Consider the following 27,928-nt stretch of genomic DNA (forward strand, 5'->3'; position numbering starts at 1 on the left):
GCAGTACACAAAGGCCAACTGCCAGTTACACTGAGTCCTGTGACCCTGGATCAGGCTTCAGGCACTAAATGGCTATGGCAGGAAAAATACCAACTTTCTAAAAGTCGCGATTTCAATATTGTAACTTAAAATCCGACTTCATCATAAGTTAGGATTTAAATTACAATTTCAGAGACACCAAACATGAACTGGTTACCTGTTCCTACTTGGAAATAAAATTAGAAAAGGTAATAATATATAACTCCAATGCTATCCTATGGGAGAGGAAGGTCCTGCAGTAGTGAAAAACAAATGTAAGAGTTTTTCACTATCAGGACATGTAAAACTTAAAGATACATGTCCTACTTTTTAAATATATTGCACCCTGCCCTTTGGGTTGTCCAGGATCTTCCTAGGGATGACTTAAATCCATTAGAAAGGAAGGTTTCGGAAGGCAAAAGGTTTACATTACCAGGTTGAAATGGCAGTTTAAAACTACACACAGGCTGCAATGGCAGGCATGAGACATGTTTAAAGTGTTACTTAAGGGGGTGGCACAATCAATGCTGCAGGCCCACTAGTAGCATTTAATTTACAGTCCCTGGGCAGAGGTACTGCCACTTTGCTAGGAACTTATAAGTAAATAAAAAATGTCAATTAGGTATAAGTCAATTCTACTATGTTTTAAGGCTAGAGCGCAAGCACATTCACACTGGCTAACAGTGGTAAAGTGCGCAGTCCTAAAACCCAACAAAAATGGGTTCAGAAAACATGTGGGTAAAGGCAAAAGTTTGGGGATGACCCTGTAGAAAGGGCCAAGTCCAACAGGGTTGTATTGTCTTTAGAGTTCCAAAGTAATGTCTGAGGGAGAGCAGAGTGCCACAACTTATAACAATCAGGTGGCTTCCATTTGAGCCACCTACGAAAAGAAAGATTGTACCCAATTTTTTGTGCCCTCTTTTTTTGTTATTTTTAGGTTTGTCCCACAAATACCAGAAAGAAATAAAAAATGTTTAAACAAAATAAAAAAAAGTTCTTGTTTGAACTATCTGCATTACAAAATAGGGCAAAACGTATGTTGTTTATCATGTCTGCCCACTGACTATTAAAGTATGTTACTATGGCCCTGCATCCAGAGGTAGTAATGTTAGATTTGTAAAAAGGGGTTGCAATATTTGTACCAACTTTTTACACATCCAATGATATTTTGTGAACCAATCTATTTACCTGTAGGTTAGTTCACAAACTAATGATGCTTAGACACTTGCAGCCCTACCTTTCAGATGAATATTAATGAGAAAAGTTACAAATTGCAACCTACTATGATTTTCTGCTATCAAACAGATACACCTGCAGCAGTCAGTAGGCCACCATGTTTGAGATCACTTCTCCAAGTTGCAGAGAAAGTTGGAAGCCTTTTTTGGGGTTCTGTGGGATAATTTTAAGTCTTGTTTTAGAGGGGAGGTCCTGAGTTATGGATTGAATCAGCAAAAGAAAGCCAGACTTGTAATGCAGGATTTGTATGCTAAATTTAAGACTGCGGAAGAAAGTTTGGCATAGGGGATTAAGGCTAAGAATAATATTGCTGAATTACAAACTACTGTTGCTAGATCTAAGGCTAACATCAACCTATGTTGTAGTAAGGAAATCGCAGCTAAATATTTGGTACACAAAAAGGAATGTTTTGAGTATGGAGGGACGGTAGAACGCTGTCAGGTTCTGTACTCCTCAGGATCCAGATGATGCTATAAGGGGTCCACCCCTCGACATCCCCAAACTCTGAATACCAGTTCAGAGAGCTTTAGGGTAGTCAAGTGAGGGAAAGGTAAGGTAGGAAACAGCAGGGATGAGAACCTATAAGACAAAATGACATGCATCAAAACACACACACAAATATATGACTACTAAGTCAATAACTATCTTAACCAACAGCGCATGGAACACCCTCTCATACTCCAATAATAGCCTCCAATCCTGTTCTGCTGGTAAATCCTATAAGACAGAACACACATGTGATATAGTACACCCTTTCACTCTCAGGTTTAGCCTTCCGTCCAGCTACGTAGGCGTGTGTGCCCAATGAAGCTCCTGTATCTCTGCTCACCGGTTCTGTTATGAGGACATCTAAAAAGTTGTGAACCACCAAGACAGTTTGAATCCAGAGAAGCTGATGTACTTAGAGCTGTTCTTGAAGTCTTTCTGAAAAATACAGTATCAGCGCTTAGATGCTGAGGGTTTATGAAAGTAATGCAAAACAAAGTATCCCCCAATGTCGCTCTTCCCTACTGTAGAAAGTCAGTTACCAAACCGCTTAAGCCCTGAACAAATGTATAGTCTTTGCCAGTCTTATATGCGGTAATCCACCGCTGCCTCTTCTGTTGCGAATTAGAAGCGCGTTCACCATCCGGTGCAAACACCGTCTAACTACAGAGCACAGGAAAACAACGACAACAAAAGTCCACCCTAATCCGCGGTATTATAACCGCTGCTTGTTTCAGCTGAAAGTGACGCGCATTCACCGTCTGGTGCAAACGCTGTCACTGAAATGACTGTCTCGACTCGCTTGACAGTTGACGCCAGCACTCACCCTTCCGACGTTCGGTGTCTTCGGTGCTTCACTCCGTGGAAACTGAGAAACTAGCTTGGCTGAGCTAGTTCAAAAGCGGCTCTTCGCTACCGTTTCTCCCGCCTCCATAACCAAACAAACGAGATTCAGAATTACGCACGATCCCGTGTGCATGCAGCATCGTTTTACGTATGCTGGCTCCTCCCATCGGCATGCCTCCTGGGGATTGTAGTCTAGCACCTAGGTAGGCACTCTAGGTCCTGTAAAAATCCTGACAAACGCTGCCTGGCCAACAGGTTACACTCTAATGAAGCTGCTCATAGACTAGCCGCCCTGAAGAATGTGTCAGGAGAGACGGTTCATGATCCCCAAGAAATTCTTAGGATTTTGTATACATTTTATGAAGATTTATATTTGGGAGAAGAGTCAGGGCTATATATTGGGGACCCCGCGACACAATAGCTAATGGAACAGCTTGGTTAGGAGGAAGAAGAGATACTGGAAAGCCCAATCACCATGGAGGAGCTAGAGCTAGCCATTAATAGCATGGCGATTGGTAAGGCAACGGGCCCTGACAGGCTCCCTTCAGAGGTCTATAGGGCCTTTTTTCAGGACATTAAAATTGATATGTTGGCCATTTTCCAAGCAGCTCAAATGGGAAGGGCACCCCAATCTTGGGATGAGGCCAATATTGTTATATTTAGGAAAAAGGATAAACCACCAGACCAGCCAGGGTCATATCGTCCAATATCTCTTGTCAACTGTGATGGGAAGATCTATGCCAAAATCCTGGCGAATAGGCTGATAAAAGTCATTTCTCCTTTGGTCTCCTCAAAACAGCATGGTTTTATCCTGGGCAGGGGGACCGTGAATCACATTAGCAGAATCGTGATATTTTTCGATATTGCTCATATTGAATCTAGGGACTTAGGGCTGATTTTACTTGAGGCTGAGAAGGCGTTCGATCGTGTAGCATGGGACTTCCTCTGGGGGGTTATGCAGCAGATGGGTTTTGGTCAGTGGTTCATCCAGGCTATAAGAGTATTATACTGATCACCTACGGCTAGGGTCTGTTCAATGGGTCTCGTATCAGACCCTATAAAAATCTCAAGAGGCACAAGGCGGGGATGCCCTTGCTCTCCCCTGTTATTTTCCCTATACATTAATCATTTTCTGATAATGTTAGAAAGCAGCACCCAGATTAAATCCTTTCGCATTCTGGAAGATGATTTCCGCATTTTTGCATATGTTGACGATATTGTCATCACAACTTTGGATCCTGTCATGGCTATACCTGAAATAGAACGCTTGGCATATGAGTTTGGCGGAGTTTCGGGCTATAAGATGAATATATACAAAACACAGATCCTGTGTACGAAGCATATTATGGCTAATGATCCTAGAGTGGTCAAGGAGGTCACATATCTGGAATTAAGATCCGAGAAAAACTGGAAGATCTGGTTGACATTAACTGGGGGGATATCACTACCAAGGTTAAGCAATCATTAGAAAGATGGGAGTGCCTACATTTGTCCCTGGTGGGTAGAGCCAACATCCTTAAAATGAATATACTCCCGAAGGTGATGTACTTTCTTAGATCAGTACCCTTGGAGGTATCTCACGGTCAGCTACAACATCTGCAGGCACTTTGTGCTATATTTTTATGGGCTCCGGGTAAACCTCGGGGGGCTATGCACTTTATGACTCTTCCCAGAGAGAGGGGTGGGTGGTCAGTTCCCAACTTCACACTCTACTATTATGTGTGTCTTTTATCAAATATGCGAATAATGTTGACTGGAGAAGATGTGAGTAATGTTGCTGAGGCTCCCTCAATCTATCAGATGGTGTTAGGTGAAGAGGTTAAGAATTGCTCATTCAAGAAGCTGGATAGGAGCTATTATTAAAAAAATGTATTAAAATTTTGAGGGCAGCTTTTAAGATCTGGAATATGGTGCGAAAAAACTTGCAAATGAAAGGATTAACTTTTTATACTGCTACCACGGCTTTGGGTATATTGCCATCAATATTTCATGATCAAGTGGCGACTAGCTGGAGACGTAATGGTATCACCCAAATTGGGGATTTTTACGAGGCTTGGGGGCTCTATGCAACATTTAGAGATCTAGCAGATACATTTCTTCTCCATAAGAACCAGTTTTTGAAATTTTCACAAATCCAGGATTTTCTGAGTAAACAGCCCATAGCAATGGTACCTCTTAGAATAGTGGAAGCTATTAGGGGCCAGGAAAGGATGGGGTCCTTTATAAAATCCTTTTAGCTTCATGGAGGGATGATCTGGATAAACATAATAGTAATTGGGCACTAAAAGTGAGAGAGCCAAGTGTTGCTATGGAGAAGGCGATCGCTATTGCTGGTGAAATCTGCCTGTCGGCGAATCTTAAAGCCCAGTTCTATAAAACCATATTTAATCTTTATCATACTCCTGCCAAGATGATGAAATGGGGGAGGGGGAACAATGGTAAAGGCTTCCGATGTGGTATGGACAACGCTGACAGACTCCACATGTTTTGTGTCTGTACTAAACTAGTGCCTTATATAGATGTGATCTCCTCAGTAATGAGACGCCCAGGCAAACTGGTGTTCGTTAGGGTATTTAATGGTCAGTTGTAATATACAGGAAATCCTTTGGGCAATTGACAGATCAGGGTTGTATCAAAAACCCATATACGGTCCTTTCTTTATCCGGGGGGGGGGAAGAAAAGAAAAAAGAAGCAAACAAAGTCTGTGTGCTTCTAGAGTCCTCTCTCCGGTAGTGGGGCTGACGTCTGGGTCTGTTTCTCCTCTATTTCTGGCCATCCGCGAGGTCAAGGAGGGAGAATCGGAGTAGTGACCCTCAAAAAAAAAAAGAATAGAAACAAATTCAGATAAGCTGTCCTCTTTATTACTGGGTACCGTCACCATCACCCGGGAATGTGAACTCAGGGTCTACAGGGTGAACATATGCAAAGGAAGGAATGTGCTGTCTCCCTCTTTAGACAGACGGTGTAGAAATACTCAGTGTCCCAGCCTCCACCACCCTGTGCTGAGATATTTAACAAAAGGAACTTGCCTTCGGCCACGGCCCTCCTGGGTCGTGGCAGTAGGGGTCTTGCCGCCCTCCTCCTCGGGTCGGTCAGACCTGCAAGTAGTGCCTCTAGGCGGTAGGGTCGAATCTTCCTCTCCTGCGTTGCCCTCACACTGCAAACCGAGCCGGGCCTCCCGGACCTGCAGGGCCCTCTCTCCCGCTTCTTTATTCTGCGTCGCGATCTTCTTCTCTGTATTCTCCTTGTCGGTATCCTTCTCCCCTCCTCTGGTCTCGGCGTTCTCCTCTCTCTCGTAGCACACCGGCAGGGCTTCGCTTCCGCCCTTTTGGTGTCCCGGCGTTCCAAACACTAGACCGGTAACCTCCCCCTCTGGGAGACGGGTCGCAGGCGCCATCTTGGAAATTGCGCTCGAGCGTGATGCGGGATTACAATAGAAAACATTGAGAAGTTTATGACGGAGATCTCGGGGGTCGCTGTTAAAATTTCAGCTTCTATGATTTTACTGGGGATCGGTGAGGACCTTGAGCAAGGGAGACCCATGTATAAATTCCAGTATTTACTCTTTATTGACACAGCGGTAGCACGGCTGTGTTTAGCGTCTTCTTGGCTTTAGCCTGAAGTGCCGTCTTTCGAAATGTGGCAAGCCAGATTTGATAACATTTATAATTTGGAGCATAGCCTGTACTCTGTCAAAGGGTCAAGGAAACGCAAATTAGGTATTTATGTATGGGGGCAATGACTGATCATATGAACTGCTGAAGCGGAAAGTGAATGTAATTTAATGTAACGTTTCTTTTGGTATAATTGAATGAAATGAATTGCTTTTATGCCTTGTTATTAGATCTATATGTATTTATTGATGTTTTGATACTGTGGATAATAAAAAAAAAAGAAAGTTAGCAGCAAGGCCTCTTCTTCAACCACACCACAGCCAACCTCGCTCTGTGCAGACTTTGTCCATTTGCAGCAGGAGATGGCCGCAGGTCATGCACCAAGGGTTGCCAACCCTCACTGCACATGGTCTTGCCCAGGACCTGCTCCCAACCCACAGGAGAGCAGCCAACCCTGCTGTATTGAGCATTAGAGGTTATTTTCAGGGCCTGGCCACAGGACCCTCCCTGGGGGCAACCAGTCCCCACTGTGTATGGCCTTTGGCTATGCCCTGCACCCAATTCCCCAGAGACAGGCCAACTCCCACTGCACAAGATTTTCGGACATGTGCAGCAGGTGTTGGCTGAAGGACCTGGCATATGGCCAGGCCCTACACTAAACCCGAACTCACACCATACCCCACGGATCCTATTTCTAAGTCTACTGTGCTTGTAGAGACTACTTCCCATGCTTTCGGGGGATCCCTTTTAAAGGACGGTTCCCCTCAACCCACCACAATGTGGCCAGCACCTGCTGCACATGGCCTTTGCAGGGCAGCCACCCTCTTTTTTACATATTTTTGGGTAATCGCTGTACATTGAAGTACTGTATCTACAGTGGGGGAAACATCCATTACCACACAGTCATCACCATGCATAACACTTACCACACAGCCATTACAAGGCATATGCCATTACCATGCATGTCATTACAACGCATATACTTTTATTATGAATGCCTTTACCACACATTATTGGTATATGCATTTACCACAAATGCCTTTACCATATATTATTGATATATTTACTATTGGGTAATTGTATAGGTAAGTATATGTAATATGTATGTTTTAATATGCTGGTTTGTATAAATGGTATATTTATTTAAAGAATAATAATTTTGTAAAATATTTTAACATTTACAAAAAATCATTTATGGTTGGAATGTAAGGGATATAGTGATATTGGGTTGGAACTATATTAATACCCAGATTTTACTTTTAATGCCTGAGAATTAATGTTTAAACATTAAAATATATGATATTGTCACTAACAAATCCCATACTGGTCCAAAAACCTCCTTCCCAGCTTAAAAGCCTTCTCTCCAACCTGTGCACCAGCACCTGTATGTTTGTGTGTGCCTAAACATGTATATGGCAATCTGAAACCTAGATTTATGCATCACAGTGCCTAAATATGTATGTTTATATGTATATTGAGATATGGTCAAGAAAATGTGGTTATGTTGTGTATTGAGACGTACCTGAAGTTTCATCCGACGTCGCATCCATCTTCCTATTCGCTAGCCCTTGCAGACTGGCAATACTGCCACCCGGCCCTCCTCAGTTCCAGAGAAAAAGCAAAAGAAAGAAAACAACTAAGGGGGTCATTACAATGGCGGAGGACCCGCAACCGCCAGCCGGTCGGTGGCGGGCCCTCCGCCATCGTATTGATGTTTTCCCCCCGCCATATTATGATGGCGGGGGGAATCGTTGGTTGAGCGTGGCGGTCGTAAAGACCGACCGACAGGTGGTCCTTCTCCGACTGCCTGTTGGAACAAAACCATTGGCCAACATTGCGGTGGTGCCTTGCAGGCACCGTAGTAGGGATTATGAAATCCCTTTCCACCGTTTGTTTTGCGGCGGACAACTCGCAGCTAATCGAATGGCGGAAACAGATTTGGGGGAGGGTAACGAGCCCCCATCAATCCCAGTTGCAGGTACATGTACCCTGGGGGGCACCTATGGTGCTCCCCTATTTACGCCTGCCTCATGTGGCAGGCACTACAGGCTGCCTGCCACGTAGTGCAGGGATGTGTCTGCACACTTTATTTTGCATAGTGCTGGGGGCTGCTGACCGTATCCCCACCACAATGCGAAATAAAGGTGAAGCGACCGCCGTGGTGGGGGTCGCATCATGATCAGGATTGTGGGGAGGCCGCTTCATAGGCAGTCGGTCCCAAATTCATATCGATGGCGGCCGTCCGCCATCGTAATGAGGCCCTCAGTAAGGTGGCCATCGCAAGCAAGCAAGCACATGAAGTGGACTCAATGTGTTAATGCCCATATTGCACAGCCCACATAGAAAGAAGTTAACAGACATTCTTGCATTCAGTATAAAGAGTAGTGCCTGACATTTTTAAACATAGCAATGTGTTTGGGCAGAAGTAACTGCAATTACGATTAAGAGTGATTACCTATACAGGCATCCATGAAATGAACGTAGTGCATTCGGCAACAGTGTTTAAGCCATAACTAAAACTGAAGAACCAGAAATTGAACTTCAGAACATTCATGTGTGGACATTCTTGGCCACAGTACGTATTGTTCCAGTAGAACTTTCCATGTCTATTGCCCAAAGGTTATTTGGAATTATTGCCTATGTATTCAGAGTGCATATAACACATATGTTTTCTCTCCCTTCTGGACCTACCTTTTATTGCCGTATTCACACCACCCAGAGTAGGATCTGAGGGGACACAACCACACCAAGAAGTCACCAACACATACGGTCGTCATGACTGTCATAGTTGCTCACAAGTACAGTTGGCATCAGGGAAGGGGGACAGTTATGCGTAAAACTGAACCCTTATGTAGTTGTTCCTTATCTTTTCAGGTTCGACAGCTATTGTTTGGCTTCCCATATGACGTCCCATTCCAGCCCATCTCTTAGACTCTACCCCATCTTCTTCGTGGACATTTAGAATCACAGGCAGTAAGCTAGGGTGAACGGAGCTGGGTCTCTAACGTCTCTACTTACCGGGCAGTGCTGGCTGTCAGATAAGTGCTGCAATGTTATATCTGACAGATGTTTGATATTAAAATTATATATTAAAAATATTTTTAGGCCTGCAACACAGACCTTTACGGGCAGGATGCAATGGATACAGGGGTATTGGGTGGGTAAGTGTATTAATAATCAATCAATCAATCAATAAACTTTATTCAGTTTTTTGCACTAAAACCGATCAGAACAAACATCAGTAAATATTCCAGCAAGATACTCAAGTATTAATTTAAATGGCTGAATAATAATGTTTAGCTATTAATTTATAGGATTTTTAATATTAAAATATGTATTCAAAATATTTTTAAGACTGCAACACAAACCTTTAGGGACGGGTTGCTAGGAATACAGGGTTATTGGAAGGGAAGTGTATTAACAGTCAGGTAATCATTTTTATACCTGAGTATTAATGTTTAAGCATTAATTTTAAGGATATTTGATAATCTCATTATGTATTAAAAATATTTTTAGGTGCGCAACATAAACCTTTATGGATGGGATGGAAGGGATTTAGGGGTATTGGGTGAGTAAGTGTGCTAATACTTAGGTATTAATTGTAATATCTGAGTTTTCATGTTTAAGCATTAATTTAAAGGATATTTGATAGTATAGTTATGTAGTAAAACAATTTTTAGGACTGCAACACAAACTTTTAGGGACAGGATGCAAAGCATGCAGGGGTATTGGGTTGGGAAGTGTATTAATACTCAGGTATTAATATTAATGGCTGAGTATTAATGTTTTAACCATTACTTTATATGATATTTAATATTATAATTATTTATTGAAAAATGTAAGACTGTAACACAAATCTGTAGCAAAGGAATGCAAGGGATACGGGGTATTAGGAGGGGAAGTGTATTAATACTCAGGTGTTCATTTTAATACCTGCGTATTAATGTTTAAACAAATACTACACATTTATTTCCATGCCTAGTCTCGCTAAGAGTAGATTTAACATGTAAAATATTTAACATATTTTAAAATAATAAAACAACAGTAACAATAATGTTTACAACTATAAAAATATTTGTAATAATTTTATTGTCAAAGATAAATAACTACATCAGCTTTTTTCATTAAAATATTTATTAAAGTAGTTTTAAAAAATCAGATTTTTTTTTATAAATACTGAAACACATATCTTCTTTTCCACAATTACAACATATAGTTTAAATAGCGCATAACATAGTTTTCTTATAATTTTAAAAATATTTTCCCATGGTTTCCAATTGACTTTAATGGAGAAAGTTGTCCTTTTTTTCTTTTTATATTTAGACACTTGACATATGCTGTTTTGCATCTGTTTCTACAGTCGGTGGAGCATCGCGGTCACGATTGGATACAAGGAAGAGCTGCGGTCAGGTAAGATACATTTACTTTACCTTTTTAAACAAGTTGGTGGCTAAGTTTATTGTAAGGAGAGTTGGATAGATGTTGGACAGTACAGAATTGTTTTTCATTGTTGTTTTATCCACTTTTACATCCCCATGCAGGTTGTGTTCATATGCGCACAACCGGACACTTTTTTTTTCAACATAGGTTTAAAAAATGTTGGAGAAATATTTATAACTTTTTAAAACCTATTTGGAATACAAGCAGCATCTTATTTTTTTGACTCATGGTTTATTACCATTTAGTGACTTTTGAAGACAAAGACGACGTTGTTGATGGAGAAACTCAGGATTCGTGGATGAGTTACTGCAGGACTTTTTGGGAAATTTCATTTCAGACATTAGATGTTATTTTACAATTTTTTAAATAACTGGCTTTCATCAAGAATTTCTTTTTGAGATTTAGTTTTTTTTACATTTTTGTGGGTTAGCATTTAATGGATTTTTGAGTGTAGGCCTTTTCCCTGGATTTGGGTTTCAATCTTTGAATTATTGGATTATTCAAGATTCTTGGTGATCGGTTCTATGAAATATCACCAAGAGTCGAAGAAAAAAGACAACTACAGGTAGAAACACAAATTATTGTTTAATTCTGTTACATGAAATGTCTCAGGTGAGTAATTCTAGAGGTTATTAGTTAGTAGTAGAAGTGTAAAATGTATGCAATATTGTCTAGGTAAACTGAAGCTCCCATAAATAGAAACTGATTTTTGCCAAAAGTCTCTTAGGGGCCAATTACGATTGTGGCGTTCTGGGGACCACCGTGGTTTTGGCAGCGGGAACACCGCCGCTGAATTACGGGCATGGCGGTCAGACCACCACAAGACCGCCACAACCGCCAGGATCCTAGGTCCCGTGGTGGTGGGGAAGGTGGGAGAGATTGAAGGCGGTGTTGATGCTAGCACCATCATGCCAATTGCGAGTTGCATTTCCGTCAACCTTTTCATGGCAAGGACCCCACTGTGTGAAAAGGTTGACAGAAAGGCATGGAAGGGGCTCCAAATGGGCCTCCAGGTACTTTTGCCCATTGGCCATTGTGGCTGGAGGGACACGTTGTTCTCCCCTGTGCCTACACTGTTGTGCACCCACTTTGTGCCATGCGCTAAATGGTGCCTGGCAACAGTGCACGCACAACAATGCAGGTGCTGCATTGTGGTGGCATTGCCTTCAGGCTCACTCTGTGAGCTGACGCATGCCGCCACAGCAAGACCGCCACTGGCACACCGCCGGCCCAGTGGTTTACTCATAATGTAGCGGTCCAGCAATGCAAGTATTCAGACTACTTGACAATGATTGCGCCATTCCCAATTCCTGGAAACGTTGTCCTTTTATCAAAATTGCCAGGAAATGATAACGGTTAGTGTGAGATCTTCCAGCAGATTTGTTAAATGAATTGTGCCATCCCTCTATAGCATTTGCTTGTTTTTACACCTTTCTCTAGGCAGATTGAGTAACAGTTCCACCAGTCAATAGGAAACTTTGGCTTCCTCCTGTGACCAGACCTGCTTAGATGGTCAATCCAACTGTCCTCGAACTAATTTAGGAGTGGTGCCAATTTTTCCTCATTTTGTGTAAAGTCTAATACTGTGATTTATTTTCATTGAGAACAATCTGTCTTTTGAGGAAAAAATATTTGCATGGTTATTTGAGACAGTTGGTTAAAGGATAAAAAGAAAGGTTAGTGTTCCTGTTTAAAAGAGAGAAAGTTAAGTGCTATTTGTTGTGTTCTGTGGAAAGAAAGTTGATGGTTTGGCATTTTATATTTTATATTTTTTCAAACAAATTATTAACTGGTGTGCATTTTCTCTGTTCCAATGTTCTTTTTTAAACTTCGATGTAATTTGCTTCGGTATAACTTACCTGTGTACTGTTGAATTTTTTCCAGAGATGGACTGTGATTTTGCACTGTTTCTGTCTCTCTTTCCATGTATTTTTGCTTTTATGGACTGTGAGAAAGAAAAAGAGGTAAGTATTCGGTAGAGATAGCATAGTAATTTTGCCCCTACCCAATGTCTAGCACTTTCCCTGGGGTAAGTACTTGGCGGAGTTAGAATAGAAATATTGCCCCCACTCACTATCCAACACTTTTTTTTTTTGTACGGAGTTTTATATAGCGCGAACTTGACCCAGTCTCAGGTATCAGAGTGCTTTACATAGCACCAGCTGCCTTACATGAGGACAAGTTCATTTTTGTTAGGCATGGGGAGATTAAGTGATTTGCCCATAATCACAGGATGTTCAGCGTCATTGCCGAGACTCGAACCCGGTTCCCCAGATTTGAGGTCGACCACCCTAGCCGTTAGGCCAACTCCTCTCCTCTACTACCTTCCCTGAAAAAAGTAGCCAGTGGAGTTTGAATAGTGTTGTGGCCCCAGTCACTATCCTGCACCTTTCCTGAGGTAAGTACCCAGCAGAGTTAGAATAGTAATTTTGCCCCAATCACTGTCCAGCACCATTCCTGAGGTAAGTACCCAGCAGAGTTAGAATAGATATTTTCCCCCCAGTCACTGTCCAGCACCTTCCATGAGGTAAGTACCCGACAAAGTTAGAATAGTATTTGTGGCCCTTGGTACTGTCCAGCACCTTCCCTTAGCTAAGTAGTTGATGGTTTAGACTAGTAATTTTGCTCCCGTCACTGTCTATCATCTTCCCTGAGGTAAGTACCCGGCTGAGTTAAAGTAGTAATTTTGCCCCCGTCAATGACCAGCACCTTCCCTGAAGTAAGCACCCTGCGGAGTCAGCATAGTAATTGATGTACTTGGTGGAGTTAGAAGAGTAATTTTGTCCCCCAGGCACTGTCCGGGACATGCCCAGAGTAAAATGTAGTTTTTATTCAAATAATAGTTTTATTTATATTATTTTGAACTAAAAATATTTGTATGATTACTTGCATTGTTATAACACCAGCAAATGTACCCAAATTGTGGATAGCAGATAACCTTGATAATCTCTGTAAATGTAAATATTTTTTTTATTAACAATTGTTCTGGGTATATCGTTAGTGAGTTATGAGGATGTTCAGTGCTAATGTTGTACTTGAATAACAGGTGGCAGTATTTAGAAATTACTCTGACGCTCTCTCCTCCTCTCTGTCATGTGGGGTCACAATAGAAGTGATTGTACCACTGAAGACAAAATGGTGGACAGCAGCTTTTACGTTTATATGAGGTATTCCATAATTCACAACAAAATAAGTGCTGAAAATATTTTTTCTCAGGTTTTAAAATCTGACGAAATGTATAATTCATTTCCTTATGCAAAAAATCACGTTTTTGTCCTTCTTCACAGTATATGACAACCATCTTGGTTGGAGACAGGGGACAAACAGTATGTGAAAAGAAAGACAGACTAACGTATACATGTCTAAAATGTTAAACTGTTTCTTAAACTGTTTGCACTATGCTTAGAATAGTTTTTTTACTTTTTATTTATGTTTAAAAAATGTGAAAAAATTGCTGCCTTCTTTTGTGTTGTGTTGCATCGTTTTCTAATAATGTTTTAGTGTTTTACGCATGGTTGTGTTGTTCGGGCATTTATTGCATGGTACTTTGGTGGTGGAAATATTTTGTTTTGCGCAGTAATATATTGCTTGAGATTTAGGCATAATGTGTGGCACTGTGCTATATTGTTTGAAGATGTGGCACGCAAAATTGTTTTTAATATAGAATTGTTTTCCTATCATTCTATGTATCGTCACAATTATTTTGTTTCAACAATATATATGGATAGCATTTGTCATTATATTAACTACCATTTTATTTTATTTTATTTATTTAATGTTCTGCAGTTACAGTTTCTTAAAGAATAATAAATTGTGTGGTAAACGTTAACGTAGTAGTGGTATGCATGGTAATGCTACTTTTAATGTATTGCTATGTATGTTCGTGGTTGTGACATGTGTGATAAAGCCATGCATGGTAGAGGTAGATGAGTGGTAAAAACTGCATTGTAAAGGCATGCCTGTGTTGTTCTATCATACATCCCTACAATGATAGTACCAGAGTATTTCATAGGGCCTCACTGGGTCTCACAGTATTACTGCGGTACCTGCAGCAAAATTGACTTTATTTAATTACTAGGCGGGTCCCTATGGGCCCACTCAACACGGGCTAGGGGTCAAGAGTGTGCCCACTCTTCTCTTCCGACCCTTATCTCTCTAATTCAGGACTCGAGACTGAGTCCCGGAGTCCTATAATAGTGACCGCAACACTCTCTTAAATGTTGTTGCCATCCAATCAAATTGTTTCAGTACCACAGTACTGGTACCACAGTACCAAAATGGTCAACAGAAGAAAAGGTTCAGTCAACCTATCAGGCACCAGTATTTTTTAATTTTGGTACCACAGGAAAACTGCAGTACTCTACTGTGGGATGATCGCAGCACCAACCGTCCAGATGTCTCTAATTTTTTCTGAGGGTAACCATTTCATGCCTAACCGAGCCCCAAATCAAATACTAGTTTCTCAAAAACAGCTGAAAATATTTACACCAAATCACAAAAAGCATGCTTTTTAAGTAGAGTTCTAACTTTGTGCCAAATCTGGTGCCAATACATTCAGCTGTTTTTCTGTATCAGAAAGTAAATTTTTCTATGGGAATTAAAATGCGAAATCACACTTTTGGGACCCCTCCTTGTTCTTGGCCACCACTTAACGGACCAGCACAAAACTTTCCATGAAGAAGCCAGTGTACATGACATTTTTGTTTGGAATGTTTTGTACAGATTTGTCAAGTGGCGCCAAAGTTATTAAGAAAACAAAAAATACCTTTGATATGGAAACTCTGCCCTTTATAGATTTGAAAAAACAAAGTTAAAAACTCAGGGATGGTTTGGGCTCAAATGCCCACAACTACTGAGATTTGCCAGTTATGGTTAGCATTGTAGACAGCATGCAACACAACTTGTACCGTCAGCCATATTTTAGTCTTGTCTGCTTTTTTAGTTTCTTCCTGGTTAGCAATTTTTTGTTTTGCCCATGGCAGACAGAGCAAGTTATGGTGGTGTTTCAGAATTTTAGTGTTTGAGCAAAAATCATTACTCAGTTTTTAACTCTGTTTTTTCAATTAATTTCATTTTTTTAAATAGATTTATTCATTTTCAAATGTTCTGTGCACATGTTGCCTGCAGGACCTGGCCATAGAGGTCAGTCAATGGGTTGTGCAGAGCAGAGGTTGTCTGCGGGCCTGGTCTTTGGCTGCAGATAACCAGCAAAAAACCTTGTGCTGTGTGCATACACCATAACAGATAAGTAGGAAATCCTATATACCCTTGTAGGCTTGGGCAGGTAGATTAGTAGTAAGTAAAGGTGCCTTCAAGGGATTTCATTAGCTACTCTTAGTCAAATTTTATACAAGATAGTAACTTATACGTTAAGCCCCTATTGGTAGCTAGCCATTGAAAAATCAAAAAACATCAATGAGGTTATTCAAAACCTAGGTATTCAACAGCAGAAAATAAACAAACACGGGTAAATCTTTTTTTTAAAGGTACACAGTTTTTTATGTAAACAAAATTTAAAAAGGGTACATTAGAATACAACAAAACACCATGATAGAGGATATACAAAAAACCTACAAATCATAGGTGTAAACATCTATTGCAAATGAAAATGGAAAGGAAAGGAATCTGAAACAACAGAGAACAATTCCTAAAGAGCAACAGATGCTAAGAAAATAGATGTAACAGTCGACGTTTAGGTCTGTTGTGAAACATTTGTCCGTCAGACCATCTTCAGGACGTGAAGTCGATTGTTTAAAAGAGTCCCTTCAATCTAGTTCAATGTTCAATTAGAACCAGACGAATCAGAAAAAGCACCAAGAGGGCCTACAAATAGGCTCCTATGGGTATATAAACTAGCAGTGGTCTCTATTCGAATTATAGAGTTAACAGGGCACCACTCAGTAAAATCGAGTTTGTAACAAGTGAGTCATAATCTCACATGTGCATCCAGCTTTCAAAACAGATGGCATGGAAGCGGGATGCACGTGTGAGAGTGGTGAAGAGATTTGACACAATTCAAAACAAGTAACACGAGCCGAGCGGAGTAAAAAGCAAATACACTCTTCGGCGAACAGTGCATAATTTAAGTTCCATACGAAAACGCCGTAATGGCTACAGCGGCGGACGTGCTCCGTGACCGTGAGGCAGCTGCGGACGCATTGTATTTAAATTTACCGGAAAGTAGCAGTATCAACACTAATAGCAATACGAATACCAACAATGGGGAGAAACAAAATGTCCAAGTACTTTTGAGGAAGTTAGAGAAACTACAACGCACGGAACTAACAAAATGGTGGGAAGGAAAATCCCTGCAGAAATATAAGGAAGCAGGAAGAGTTCCAAGGGGGTTGCGGGTTCTAATTGCACCATCATTTGAGAACCCCAACCCCCTAATGCTACAGGAATGGGCCACCAACAATCTTGATGCATCAATGAACATGGTATGCATACTGATAAAATACGCGGAAATTGATAGGGCGGAAATAGTGAAACAAATAGACAAACTAAATCAGGAACTCGATACCATGGATCAACAAGATGTAATCAGAAAAGGAAAAGAGAACATTAAGAAACGTTTAGACAAACATGAGACTGTCATCACGGAGCGTAAAATTTTCAAATTCGCCAGGGATAAAAAAGATTATGAGATGGGAAAAATATTCACTTTCTCTAAAAAATTTGAATCTGTGATAAAACAAGCTTTGGGTCAAAAAGCACCAGCAACCCAAATACAAAATGAAGACAATGTTGTTATTTTGTCTGATACAGATGCAAGTTCTCTGGTAAGCAGTGGTGAATCGGATGAAGGCAGTCTTTTAAATGAAGGAATAACTAATTCTGCTAGTTTTACTCCATCTGAAGAATTGGGGTTTATCATAGAGGACCGGAAAAATACCTTAAGGCCCAGGTTACAACAAAAACCAAAAGGATTCAACGAAACAAGCGCCGCAATGAGAGGCGCAAGCGGAAGAGGCAATTGGAGAGGCAAAAGAGGAAGGGGGAAACCTCTCCAGAAGTAAAAAGAGAAGAAGATCAAGAAATCAACAACACTGTAATTAACCTGACTAACTTGAACCTTGACAAGGCAGAAACTCAATTCTTAGCCTTAGGACTTTCATTTTGCCCCAAATCAGGATTTAAATACATACAATCGCGAATTGATGTTTTCAAATTTATACGAAAACTGAAACTCATAAAATTTCACAAACTTAAGAAAGCGACCAATACAGCTACAGCGATCAATATAGAGAATCAACCGAGTAATCAATTCCAGGTATCGGATGTGCCTATGTTGAGAAATGTTTATTCATTAGCAGGCCATGCAGATGAAACAATGGGGAATACACAGGAGGAGCTTCGTGAAATGGGGATTATCATCACCAGCCCCGCCACCAGCCCTTTCCGTCCCCCATCAACTTTTATCCCAATTATGCCACGGGATGCCATAGACATTTTTAGTGACTGTGTTGTTGATGAACTGAAAACGTTGAACAGAAATATATTATGTGAAAATAAACACAGAAGTTATAATGAACAACAATATTCGAGATTAATTAATAAAATCAATGAGCATAACAACATAATTGTGAAAAATGCAGATAAAGGGGGCAATATTGTGCTCTGGCCACGTGATGCCTATATTAAAGAGGCCTATAGACATCTTGGGGATCCATTATGTTATAGGAAGGCAACCTTTTCTGAATTAAGAGCAGTAAAAGATCTAGTCTTTAGGGAACTAGCACAGTGGAAGAGAATGGGTCTTATTAGTAAGAAGAATACAATTTTCTGAAAACTGATCACCCATATACTCCGACGTTGTATTTTATACCTAAAGTACATAAACAAATAAACCCTGTGCCTGGGCGCCCTATAATATCCGCTCAACGTGGATTATTGGAAACCATGTCCAAGTATGTTGATTTCTTTCTTAGGGACTTTGTAGAAATGCTTCCTTCATATATAAAGGACACTGGCCACTTTCTAAACAAACTTAGGGAGATTACATGGGACAGTGAGTATTGTTTTATTGTGATGGATATATGCTCCCTATACACCAGCATCAATCATGAAGATGGCCTTAATGCTACAAAACAATATCTCGAAAACAGGGATGTGAAATTTAATGAACATAACAAAATGTTATTAACTATGATACATATATGCCTAAATAACAATTATTTTTTGTTCAACAAAGAAGTCTATCAACAACTACGAGGTGTGGCGATGGGAGCATGCTTCTCCCCCAGCTATGCATGTCTCCATGTAGGCTGGTGGGAGGAGCATGTCCTGAACCACACCCTGGAAAATTCATACATGTCAAACATAGTAAGATGGTGGCGTTTTATTGACGATGTCTGTATAGTGTGGCATGGCACCACTGAATCCGCACAAAAGTTTGTTGATACTATTAATATCAACAATCTCAACCTGGAATTTACAGCAAATATCAGCAAAGAGAGAGTAGAGTTCCTGGATGTTGAGATATATATTACTAACAATACTATATGCACAACATTACATAGAAAAACAACTGCAGGGAATTCGATTCTCCATGCTAGCAGCACCCACCCTGGACATTTGATCAAAAGTATTCCCTATGGGGAATTTCTTAGAATTAAAAGAATTTGCAGCAATGAACAAGACTTAACTATTTGCTTAAATGAATCAGTACAGAGATTCTTAGCAAGAGGTTACAAAATGCATGATCTAAAAACTGCTTTAGCCAAAATACAAATCCCTCCAGACACAACAACAAACATTGAAAAAAATGTGATTCCTTTGAGCATTAATGATGAATCCAATAAAGAAAAATCATCGGTCAGATTAATAACTATGTATAGTTGTCATCACAAACAGGTCAGATGTATTATTACAAGAAATTGGCCTATTTTAAAATCTGACATTTCATTATCATCAGAAATACAGGATTCACCATCTATTACATTTAGAAGAGCACCCTCTATGAGGGATGCACTTGTAAAGACTAGTCCAGAAGTACAAGAAAAAACAAACTGGTTAACTAATAAGACAGGTTTTTACAAATGCAGCTCTTGCAGGGCTTGTAAATTTGGTATTAACAAAACTGAGTTTTTAGACGCCTTCTCCACAAATACATGTAAAATTAAAGGGCAGTTTACATGTAAAACTGATTATGCGGTCTATGTCCTGGAATGCACTTGTCAATTAAAATATGTTGGCAGTACAAAACTCCAAGTTTTTAACCGTATTCTTCAGCATCTACGGGCTATTGTCAACTCCGATTACAACTACCCTGTGGCTCGACATTTTAAATTAGTGCATCAGAACAATTTGAATGACCTTAAATATTTTGTCATAGATGCCGTACCGAAATCCATCAGGGGTGGTAATAGAGAGAAGCAATTACGTAAACTAGAAAGCCAATACATAGTTCAATTAGACACTAAAATGCCAAACGGTTTAAACACTGGGGAAGACTTACATAACTTTTTGTAGATATTTTATGGAGAATTTCTTGTACAATTTTATTTAAGGACTTAGTGAAAGGGTAGAAATTGGTCTTTGAACATTGTACCTCAAACTTGCTGCAAAACCCTTGATCAAAGAATTAGAAGTCTATCAACAACTATTTATGACAATGGTTTTTAGGATTGATGTTTTAATCATGTAAGGATGGTTTTTATATGAGCTACGATCTTCATTTTATTGGATTTTAACCAGTTTTACTTGTTTTTACTGTTTTTTATCTGATATTTATGAGGTGGGTGGCTTTGTTGATTGCTGTTTGCACACGGTTTTTTATCCTTATTTAATAACCATTGTTATGCACTGTACTGTTAAGGAGCTTTAGAAGAACTGGAGAAACTGAGTATGAAACATGATCTTCGCTGAAAACAATTGTTATGAATTTAATCATTGGTATCTTAGTATGAATGCTAAACCCCAATGGGGAAACACCCAATGTGTTGCACCTAGATAATTATTGTTTTTGCACTTAGCACTTTATATCGGAAAGAAATCAAGAGAAAAAAATCAGAAACTAAAATGAATTAGCATACATTTGCGGATCTATGCAGCATACCTCTTAAATACAAAAAAAAAAAGTGTTTTTTCACAGAACATTAGTTCCTTGAATTTATTCTACTTGCACTTTTACAAAGATATAATTTTGGAAAATCACGTATATATATATATAAAAAATCAAAAAGTGAATGCTGGTATATGAATATACATGCTCCCCTTTTTGGGTATAGACAAAGATATGAATGTTAAATATTGGGCACTTGCCCATTATAACCCAAATGTTATTACATTTATATTTGTTTTGATTCATGAATATAAATACTCATGTTCCCTTTTTGGTATAAACAAATATATAAATACTGAATAATGGGCACTTGCCCACTATGAAATAAAAGCTATTATATTTATAATTATAATTGTTTGGATTTGCACATCTATTCCTGAAATTGCAAAAAAATATATATTCGATCAAATGTGTACACATAACAGCGACCATGGAATAAGAAATTTCTAGAGTCTATAGTCTGTTGTCTATATTTACTCGTGGGAGGAGCCAATCTTCAACTATACCTGTATTTAAACACGTGGGTGATCGGGGCATGTCATGTGATCAAGACCGGGTTCCCCGGTCGAAACGCGTCATGCTGGCTGAAAGTATGGAATAAAGCACTCGAAATTGAAAAAAGACTTGGTTGTGTGGTGGTCCGTTCCTGCTCTTGTCTTTCAACGGATTAATGCTGGATCGTGCTCGATATACATATATATATATATATATATATATATATATATATATATTCACTGAAAAAGCCATAGGTTTCAGGGGCGTTATAGTTAGCTGGACTTTTCACTCGTACAAAACCGTTGAAATTCCCCCGTTATAGTTAGTTCAGCTAACTATAACTCGCGCACCCGCAATGCACTGCTGATGACGTCACATATTACATCACTCATGACATGGTCAGTGACATCACTCATGACATCACTGATGACATCTCAAATGACATCACTGATGACCATGATGTACCAGTCCACTCCACCTGCCCTCCATTGCCCAATTCTATGCCCCATCATTGACCTCCTGCTTAAACTCTGTGCTTAGCTTGTTGCCCCTATTCTCCTTCCCCCTGCCCTCCGATGTCTTTGTGCATGCCCCTGCTCCATCCTTTTTGCCCACCATGTACCATGGACCTGCCACTCCTATCTACTCTGAGTGTTCTGTTGAGCTGCCACTCCCCTCCCACCTGCCTAGCATTGTCAGAGGACTGTAACTTGTCCCTGCCACCTCCACCCTGCCTGTCCACATGCCATGCCCCTATCCCCTTCCTCCTGTCCTCCAAGGTCCATTTTACTGCCACACCCTTCTGCCCTCCCTGGTCTGTTGTGCTGCAACTGCTTCACCTGCCTGCCCCGCGCGGTCTGTTGAGAAGCCCCTTCCCCTGAACTCTCTTGTCTGTGCCAGGTCCTGACCCTCCTTTCTATCCTCCATGGTCCTTTGTGCATGCCCCTGCACCCTCCTTCCTGCCCATCATAGCCATTGTGCTGCCACTAACCCTCCCGCTTGCCATGCATGGTCTTCTGTGCTGCATGGCCCCTCCCACCTTCCCTGTGTGGTCAGCTAGCTGCCCCTGACCCCCTCCCACCTTCCCTCCATGGTCTGTGTGTATGCCATCATAGTCTCATTGTTGCTCTCCATGGTGTGTCTTGTTTCTAGTGCCCATCCTGCCTGACCTCCATGGTCATCTAGCTGCTCCTGCCCCCTGCCCCCAGCCCTCTGTTTCCATGTGCAGACCCCTATTCCCTCCCTCCTGGCTTGTCTGTTCCATTGTAATGCCCTTGATCCGTCCCTCCGCCATTTATGGTCTGTTATGCTGCAGCTTTCTCTCCTGTCTGTCCATTATGGTCAGCTAGCTACCATTGCCTATTTCCCCTCTGTTCTCTGTTGTCCATGTGCATGGTCCTGTCCCCTCCCTATTGCTTTCTATGGATTGTTGTGCTGTACTCCCGTCCCGCATGTGCTGTGTGGTGTATTGTGCTGCTGCAAACCCTGATGCCTGCCCTGTAGGGTCAGTTTGGTGCACCTCTCCATGTCCCTCCTGTCTTCTGTTATCCATGTCCCTACCCCAACTCCTCCTGCCTACCATGATCCAATGTACCATACTTACGAACATTTTGAACTTGGTAAGAGGGAGATTTTGAAAAAAACTGGGGTATTGATTTTCCCCTTTGAGTTACATTGAAAAAGAGGAGATTGTAGACAGGAGACAGATCAAATAAAGCCCATTTGAGCTTAAAAACATTGGACGTTTCCTGGCTGAAACGGGTCTGTTAGCATGTATGGTTGTACTACCACTGCCTCTTCCTTCTGCCCACAATGGTCTATTATATTGCCACAGCATCTCTTGCCAGTCCTGTATTGTTGGTTTGTTGCCCCTGCCACCCTTTCCACTGCCCTCCATAGTCTGTTGTGCTGCCACTGCTCTTCCTGCCTGCCTAGTGTGGTAAAATTGTTGCCTCTGCACTCTCCTACCTGCCTTCAATTTTCAGAGTCCGTGCCCCTGGCCTCTGCCTCTCAACAGTATCCCAATGAGCAACTAGATTGCTAACATTCTATATTTATTACAAAAGTGTGGAACGCCTGACGTCATCTTGATGTAATCAAAACTGTAATACCTAGAGTATTTCCTTTAGAAATTACATATATGAGAGAGTCTTATTTGCATCAAAATTATGGTTAGTGCTCTAAAAAACTAAAATGAGGACATATTTTCTGAGTTTTCAAATAGCGACAAAGAACTTTTAAATTATTTGTAATCTTTATGTTTTTTTATCCAGTTGACCACTTGATTAAATGTTGCACCTAGGGGAGAGGATGTGGTGTTACTTCCAGAGCTGCAGACTTTGCAACTGGGGAACCAGGTTGGAGTCTCTGCTTCAGCTCAACATTCTGTGATTCTGGTCAAATCACTTGATCTCCCCATGTCTACAACCAAAATGAATTTGATCTTGTGTGATGTAACCAATGCTCATGTAAAGCACTCCAATACCTGACAAGTCTGCACTATATAAAACTGCAAATACACAAAAAATAAGTGTTTTGCACACTTCTGTCATTGAGCTACATGTGGGCTACATCTGGGTGATATTTGTGCTGCATTTGGGCTCTTTTGTCTCTGGTGGCCATCTTGGGAGATTTATTTGTTATGAAGTTTCCTAATTTCCTCATTTACTGCAGTCTCCTCAGTGGGAATACTTTCAGTTTTTTTATTTTGGTTCCATCAAGAAGGCATTCAGATGTGTCACTAATTTGCCATAAATTCTGAATGTTAGCACTCTAGTTGCTCATTAGATCACTGTAGTAAAACTACTGCTCACCAGGGAAGTCTGCTGCTGGTATTCAAAGTGCATATGTCAGTCTGCATGTCAGAATTTGTTTATGAAATAGAAGAGGATTTGAGAAGTCAAAATGTGCCCAATTTTTTTTTTCTGCAGAACTAATCATAATTTCTATGGCAAAATGAATCCCTCATTTTTTTCCTTTGTAAATTAAATGTTTTAAGTGTTACCACTTTATTACAATCAAGAAGGCTTCAGGTGCGCCATACTTTTGTCATAAGTAAGACTGTTAGCGCTCTAGTTGTTCGTTAGAACACTCTGGGAAATTCTGTCATTGGGCTATACTTGGGCTACATTTGGGTGATATTTGGGCTACATTTGGGCTCTTTTGTCTCTGGTGGACATCTTGGGAGATTTATTTGTTATGAAGTTTCCTAATTTCCTCATTTACTGCAGTCTCCTCAGTAGGAAATACTTTCAGTTTTTTACTTTGGTTCCATCAAGAAGGCATTCAGATGTGTCACACATTTGCCATAAATTCTGAATGTTAGCACTCTAGTTGCTCATTAGATCACTGTAGTAAAGCTACTGCTCACCAGGGAAGTCTGCTGCTGGTATTCAAAGTGCATGTTTCAGTCTGCATGTCAGAATTGTTTTATGAAATAGAAGAGGATTTGAGAAGTCAAAATGTGCCCTAATTTTTCTTTCTGCAGCACTAATCATAATTTCTATGGCAAAATGAACCCCCTCATTTTGTTCCTTTGTAAATTAAATGTTTTAAGTGTTACCACTTTATTCCAATCAAGATGGCTTCAGGTGTGCCATACTTTTGTCATAAGTAAGACTGTTAGCGCTCTAGTTGTTCGTTAGAACACTCTGGGATATTCTGTCATTGGGTATACTTGGTCTACATCTTGGTGATATTTGGGCTACATTTGGGCTCTTTTGTCTCTGGTGGCCATTTTGGGAGACTTATTTGTTATGATGTTTCCTAATTTCCTCATTTACTACAGTCTCCTCAGTAGGAAAAACTTTCAGTTTTTTACTTTGATTCCATTAAGAAGGCATTCAGATGTGTCACACATTTGCCATAAATTCAGAATGTTAGCACACTAGTTGCTTATTAGATCACTGTAGTAAAGCTACTGCTCACCAGGGAAGTCTGCTGCTGGTATTGAAAGTGCATGTTTCAGTCTGCATGTCAGAAGTTTTTTAATGAAATAGAAGAGGATTTGAGAAGTCACTCAAAATGTGCCCTAATTTTTCTTTCTGTAGCACTAATCATACTTTCTATGGCAAAATGAACCCCCTCATTTTGTTCCTTTTTAAATTAAATGTTTTAAGAGTTACCACTTTATTCCAACCAAGATGGCTTCAGTTGTGCAATACTTTTGTCATAAGTAGGACTGTTAGCGCTCTAGTTGTTCTTTAGAACACTCTGGGAAGATGCAGTAGAACACAAAGGAATCAACTGACAGTCTCTGCCCTTGTTGGATGTTCATGATTTATTGAGAATGTCAGACTTCATTCTCACGTGACTGAGAAAGATAATGTGAATTTACAGAAAATATGCTCTCAGTTTAGCTTATAGATCACCTTCCAAACCTCTGTGGGAAAAGCATGAGAAAATAGTTTTCTCTCAAACATGATTCATGATATCACAGCAGAAGGCTTTTTCACATGGTAAAATCACCTTAGAACACACCACAATACCTAAAATGAGTATGGTACCATCAAAAATTGATTTATAATGTAACTAAAGTCTTAAAACCTTCTATTAACTGCAATGCTTTTTAATGAGGTGCTATCATGTATATTGGTCCCAAGATGGCTGCCAACACTTCTTGGATGAAGTGCTGACAGCCAATCAGATCTCACGATGAGATGTGTAGTTAGGCTCCGCCCAGATATATATGTGATTTTACTTTTGATTTTCTCAGGAACTACTGAACAGATTGACACCATATATGCAAAAGGCACATGCCTGACCTGAGGACTACCTCTTTGCCAAATTTCAAGTAATTCTGTTCAGCCGTTCGGGCTGTACCTTCAACTAAAGGTCCTATGGGAAAATGCATGGGGAAAACGCATTTTGGGAGCCCCCTTTTTTCTCAGCCTCCGCTTGACGAATCACCCCGAGACTTTCAGGGTAGGAGCTGAGCGGAGCGCCCCATTAGTTTTGAAAATTTCACGAAGATAAGTCGACCGGCGCCAAAGTTATTCAAAATAGAATTTTCAGATTTCTTATGGGAACTCGGTCCTAACTATAACTATCTACTGGCGACCGCCAGTAGATAATATATATATATATATATATATATATATATATATATATATATATATATATATTCACTGAAAAAAACAAAGGTTTCAGGGGCGTTATAGTTAGGAATTGGCATTTAAAAAACCTTAGAAATTCACTGAAAAAAACATAGGTTTCAGGGGTGTTATAGTTAGCTGGACATTTCTCTCATACAAAACCCTAGAAATTCCCCTGTTATAGTTAGTTCAGCTAACTATAACTCGCGTCCCCGCAATGCACTGCTGATGACGTCACATATTACATCACTCATGACATGGTCAGTGACATCACTGATGACATCACTGATGACATCTCAGATGACATCACTGATGACATCACTGATGACGTCATCCAGTGACTGTGTGTTTCTGTAAAGTTTAAATATGTTTTATATATTTATAGTGAAAGGCCTGTGGAAGAATGAGTGGGTGTACATCACGTGCATGAAACCTATGGTTTTTTCAGTGAATTTCAAAGGTTTTTTAAATGCTAATTCCTATCTATAACTTATCTCTAAAGATATCATGTTTAATGATTTTCATTGGATTCCTATATTTTTCAATTTCAGTGTGTCAATTTCATTAATTCTGTTTTTTTGAAATTCTTTTTTATCACCATTTTTAAAATGTATTTATTTAATTAATTCTTTAAAAAAAAATATATATATTATTTGTTTTTATTAGGTTTTTCAAACATATTTTTTTATATTTTTAAAAATATTTCTTTAACTATATGTTCAAAACTTTATTTTACATATTTTTTTCAATGTTTTTGGATCTCCGCACCCTATGCGCACCGTTCTCGATCCCTACGCGGAAGCATCCGCGCACGGTATGCGTTGGGTAAGTGTTTAGTGCGCGATCGCAATGCGACCGGTACGCGACTCCCAGCCTATACGCGACACGTTCGATGTTCGTAACGCGACGTTTACTCGCTTCCGCGATGCGTCATCTGCGTCTATGACGCAGTAGGTGCGCGGATCCCGCATAGTATTTAACATTTAAAAAAACATATATATGTATTTCATGTGAATATTAATTGAAGACAAACTCTAAACTAGTCTTAAAAGTCAGTGTAGAAAGTAGTCATACAACCAATGATTTCTTGTCTTTTTTCCCAAAAAAAGTCCGTGGATCCGCGCACCCAACGCAAGAGAATCCGTGCACCCAACGCGATAGGATGCCGTTTTTTTTATTTTTTTAAAGGGGGCCCCCTAAGCACCTCTAGAGGGTCAGAGTATTTCCACTCTGCCCCCTTTATATGTTTTACACACTTATTCCCCTTGCTTCTTCATCCTCGCTTCTACCGAGGCAGAAAAGGGCCGCCAACAGTTCCTGGTTTCGAATGTAGACAGCCACTCGACAGCCAATTTGCATTCAGCGCGCGATTGGGAGGGTGCGCGCTCAGTTCGGGGAGGGTGCGCTCACGGTGCGGGTAGGGTCCGTGGATCCTCCCCGGCCATAGATATTTATGTACTTTTAACTCTAATTTTCTCAGGAACTACTGAACGGATTCACACCATTTATGCAAAAGGCACGAGTCTGAACTGCGGACTACCTCTTTGCCAAATTTGGTGTCATTCCGTTCAGCGGTTCGGGCTGTAGCTGCAACACCAGATCCTATGGGAAATTGCATGGGGAAAACGTGTTTT

Source organism: Triturus cristatus, chromosome 10, assembly GCF_964204655.1.
Source record: "Triturus cristatus chromosome 10, aTriCri1.1, whole genome shotgun sequence".
Classification (NCBI taxonomy): Eukaryota; Metazoa; Chordata; class Amphibia; order Caudata; family Salamandridae; genus Triturus; species Triturus cristatus.